The following is a 5,291-nucleotide window of genomic DNA, read 5'->3' on the forward strand; positions in this document are numbered from 1 at the left end:
ATGTCTAGTGAGACACCAAGGTATCCTAGACAGCCAAAGAGAGTGCCCCTTCCAAGGGTAACAATTATTTCACGGCGGCTTTACTTTGCGTTTCCAATTACTAATTGCAACTGCAGAACCAGCTCAAAATGGTCTTACCCTGTTTCTAACAAGATACTGAGTTGCTTTTCAGAGACAAGAGACCAAAAACACAAGTCATGCAATGAATGTGCGGAGGTGAGAACTTTGATGTCCAGCTGCAGCCCCAACCAAAGTCACACCCCCTCCCCACGGAACTGAAGGACTGAGACACAACCAGAACTTGAACACTGGATCCCTTTCAGAAGCAAAGTGTCTGCTGTCCAGGAAGATCAGGTGCTGAAGCCCCTTACCATACATGGCCAAGTTCCAAGGTCATCCAATTAAAACTTGCCCCGTCAGCACTTCCACATACTTTTTCCCCCTAAATCCTTAAAAACCTTCCTGAATCCTGGAATTGGGAAGGCATGTCTGGGCTTTCTCCCCTTCTCCTTACTTGGCTGCCTCTTGAAATAAACTCTTTCCTTGTTGCATACTCCATGCTTTAGTGATTGGTCTTACGGGGCAATGGGCATACAAACTTGTGGGTTCGATTATTTAATGACTTTGATCACTTTTTTAATATGTTTATTGGCCTTTTATTTTTCTACTTTCTGAAATGCTTGTTCATGCCGTTGGCCACTTTTTATACTAGATTTGTTATTGTTATTGATTGCCAGAATCTCTTTATATACTTTAGACACAGATCCTTACTTGTGGGTAAGTTTTTATTAAGTTCTTGACTTTTTTTCACATACAAGTAATGTAAATGTCAGCCTTAAAACTGCATGCTTAATAGCATGTCGTTAGATATTCTCCATTTTCTATATTTCTTTCTTCCTTCCTCTCTCTCTTCCTCCTCCTGTCCCTACTGCCCTCTTTTCCTTTCTCCTTTCTTTTTGTTTTCATCTTCAACTTAGTTTCCTTTGTCTTCTTCTTCTCTTCCCTCTTCCTCTTCCTCCTCCTCATTCTCTTATTATTATTCCTATTATTCCTCCCCCCCCCCCGCCCCTTGTTCTAACTTGCAAGTGATACAGAAGCAAGTTGCCTCTAGCTAGGTGGATTTGTTTGATTTTTTTTTTTTGGTTCACCCACTAAATGTGTTAACTTTGAGGTCTTGGCTTTAAGCTGGGATGAAGGGTATGCAATTGTTACCCAGAAGGCTATTAAAATAGAGCTCCAATATAGGGTCAGCACTTGCCCTCGCGGGGGGTGGGGGGCAAGTAGCTTTAGGCCTCTGCTTACTTCTCTGCTCTCCTGACCTCACCCGCTATTTAGTCTGTTTATTCCTTATTGCTTTATGAACACTTCGATGCCTTTAGAAATATGTGTGTTATATTTAAAATAGATATAAATTATTTCAGCAGGATGATTTGAATTGATATTTTTTAGATCACTCAGTTAGTGTGAATATGGGCAACAAATCATGTGACCCCTAACTATGGGTAATGAATCAGTGGTTCAGCTTTGTTTTTCACTACTATCCCAGATTCAGTATGTGGAAACAGGGCATTTTCTTTGCAGGAAGGGATATTTTTCTCCCACTACACCTTCACTGAGGGTGTGGTCCTTCAGGTTCCCATCTTTATACACGAGTCCCCATGGCGCTGTCTCCTCACCCCACGCAGCTATAAACACTGATTCTCAGTGAACAGAGTTTCCCTTTTGGAAAACTTAAGCTTCAGTATTATTTACCAGCTTTTTGGGCTTTTGTTTGGTTTTGAGGTCTTTTTGTGGGGTTTTTTTGGTGTGTTTATTTGTTTACTTGTTCAGCTTTTTGAGAATATCCATTACTTTCTTGCCATTTCAGCAACACATTATGTGTAGGCATTTTGTGATTTTTTTCAGTCAACCTAATCCACAGTTTTTTCAAAAACTGAAGTCTATGCCTTTTCTTTAACTATGGGTCTTTTATCATATAGAAATTTAAATGTTATAATCTAGTCAAATTCATCAATAGTTTTACTGATGGTTTGGGCTCTTTAGTCTAATTTAGAAAAATCTCCCAGAGGTCATAAAGGCATTCTTCATCTGGAACTGATCTTTGTACACTGTGGTAGTCACCTTTGCTCTTCTGCAAGCCGGTCTCTTTGTCTTCCAGGCCCGTCTTAGGATTGTGTGTCCTGATTAGCTTGTGGTAAGCTTTGGCCATGAGACTCATTCTGGCCAAAGAATTGTCTTGGCACAGAATTAACCTCTGGTCATTCACAGAACATGAAAGCATTCATGAGACTCTACAAGAGTAAGAAAAGGTTTACTGAAAGTCAAAAAGAGAGAGAGAGAGAGTTCTGTTTGGAACTGGCCAAAGGAATTTTGCCAGGGCAGTCTGATAGAAAGAACTAGTTTATAGGGTGGTGCCATTGTGATTGGGAACTGTTCTGTTCCTACCTACGATGGATGTAAGGTGCTTGTCAGCTTGCAGGTGCAGTGCTAACAAGGAGATTCAGAACCAAGTGGTTAATGTTAATTTTTAAGCTTGTTCCTGCTAACTCACAAGCTTGTTCCTGTTAACTCATTGCCTGTTCCATCCTGCCAGCCCATAAGCCCGCTCCTATTAACTCTACTTTTCTTATCAAGAATCATGGGTGGAAGTATAATGTGTCACTTCTGGGAATTTAATTGTGGACTGAGACCCTCTGGGGCTATTTTCTTTTGCCACCTAACTAGCAATATTCCAAATAGTGGCTACTCCATCAGCCTGAGTTCCCAAACGTGGGCATCATGGCACATTAGCCTCTAGCCAGTTCAAAATGCTATGCAGTATGAGCAAGTACAAACTTTGTTGTTTTAAGACACTGAAATTTTGAAGGTTTCATTACCATGGAATAATTCAACCCACCCTGACACACTTAAAAAATAGTATTAGAGAAAGAAGAAAATGTTGGGTTTTTGGTTAGGGGTGAGTGCTAGGAAAAATTTTATCAGAGGAAAGAAGGATGAAATTTTGCTATGCTGTGCAGTGGCAAAACCATTACTATTCATGTCATTTGCAGTAACTTGGGAGGCAGGTCATGTACTTAATGAACATATACCCCTAAGGGAAGGAGCTGTAAAGCAAAATATGTAGCACAAGTTGGCTACTATTAGCTGCATTGGGTGAATTATTACAAGAAAAATAAATAAGCTCATAAGAACTTAGCTGGCTTATAGACAGGAAAACAAGATTCTCCAAAAAGAGAATCCAGGAATCTGAGGACTTGAAACACTTGTAGAGGCTACTGGTTCCCAAACCCTGTTGATAAAATATAAATGTTCAGAGTTGCTGAATGATAAAGGCCATTTCAAACTCAGTTCTATGCAAGGATCAAATCTAGGACATAGCCCTCACATTCTTTGTTAATACAACTGAATGAAGTAAGCCATCTCAGGGCAAGACCCAAATAAGAGTGTGATGCTAAATAAATCCTTTCAACTGGACAAGATGCCTTGGAGAAAAGAATAAAAACATGTGGCTGGTGTACCCAAGATATGCTGTTCTAGTTATCCAATGCTGCATAGCAAACAATCCTAAAATTAGTGACGAAAAGTAACATTCATTTCATTCTACTCATGGATTTTGTAGGTAAAGAATTTGGACAACGCAAGCAAGGATGACTTGACTCTATTCCATGATGTGGGACCTCAGATGATATGACATAAATGGATTAGGGATAGAATCATATGAAGGCTAATTACTCACATGTCTGGCACCTTGGCTGGAATGTCTCAAAGGCTGGGCCTACCACCCAGGGCATATAGCTTCTTTATGTTGCTAGGACTTCCTCATGGCATGGCAGCCTTAGGTGACTGCACTTCTTACATGATGGCTTAGCACTGCAAGAATGAATGTTCTAGAACAGGGGTCAGCAAACTGGAGCTTGTGAGCCACATGCAGCTCTTTGGGTACATTCCATCTCAAAAGTTTGCCAACCCCTGGAAAAGCCAATCCTTCCCCTCACAACAGTTTAAAAATTATTCGAGAGCCGTAAATATATTTTTACGTAATAACCATTATGTGAATAATATCCTTTAAAATTTTTATAAATGAAACTATGATAGTTTTATTTTCATTTTCAATTTTACTTCAGAGCTACATGTACGTACCCAAAGAGCTGCATGTGGCTCATGAGCCGCAGTTTGCCGACCCCTGGCAGCTCTTCCATTCCAAAAGTTTGCCGATCCCTGTTCTAGAAAACAATGCAGAACCTACCTGACTTTACAATCCAGTCTCAGAGGTCACATAGTATCACTTCCTCTACTTTTGGTTAAAGCAGTCTCATGTCCACCTAGATTCAAAGGAAAAGAGAGACTTCAACTCTCAATGAAATGAGTATCCAAGAACGTATGGCCACAGTTTAAAACCAACATATATGCCCAATAGGTCAAAAGAGAGATAAAGAGCAGCATAGCTCCAAAAAAAAGTAAAGAAATGCAAGCATCTTCCTCTTAAATATAAATAATCCATTCTTGAAAATCAGAAATTGTACAAATTGAGAACCTACTTCCTATTATTTAAATAGAGAGAATTACAATACATTAAAGGCCAACACTCAGTCCTCAACCAATTTCCTAAAGACAGAACTATTAATAAAATAAAGTAAAACATCTACATGTAAGTTCTATGCTATCATGTCAGGATGCAAAATGCTTCAGACGTCATTTCCTGATGATCAATTTAAAAAGGTTGTTAACAAATGGTTACTTTGTACTCACTAAGAAGCAGCACATCTCACAGACCTTCAGCACGTTTTTAAAAAAATCTATGTGTTTCTACCATTTTACAAATTGTGATCAGAATGTACTGCAAGACTTTTCACCCATATCATTTCGTTTCAAATGTTCAGTTGCATTCTGGGGACATAAATATTAATTTTTGCTTATGAACAATGTTCAAAACACAATGGACACTATACAAGGTCTGATTAAGTTTGTGAACTTGCTGCAGTGATGTCGCTAACCTTGTTTGATATCAGAGGGATTATTCATTATGAATTTGTAGCAACCGGACAAACAGTTAACCGAGTTTTCTATTTGAAAGTGCTCAAAAGGCTGCATGAAAAAGTTGGATGACCTGAACTTTTCGCCAACAATTCATGGCTTTTGCATCACCACAATGCACCAGCTCACATGGCACTGTCTGTGAGGGAGTTTTTAGCTAGTAAACAAATAACTGTATGGAACACACTCCCTACTCACCTGATCTGGCCCCAGTGACTTATTTCTTTACCTGAAGATAAAGGAAATATTGAAAGGAA

The sequence above is a fragment of the Hipposideros armiger genome, unplaced genomic scaffold (assembly GCF_001890085.2).
Source record: "Hipposideros armiger isolate ML-2016 unplaced genomic scaffold, ASM189008v1 scaffold_89, whole genome shotgun sequence".
In the NCBI taxonomy this organism is placed as follows: Eukaryota; Metazoa; Chordata; class Mammalia; order Chiroptera; family Hipposideridae; genus Hipposideros; species Hipposideros armiger.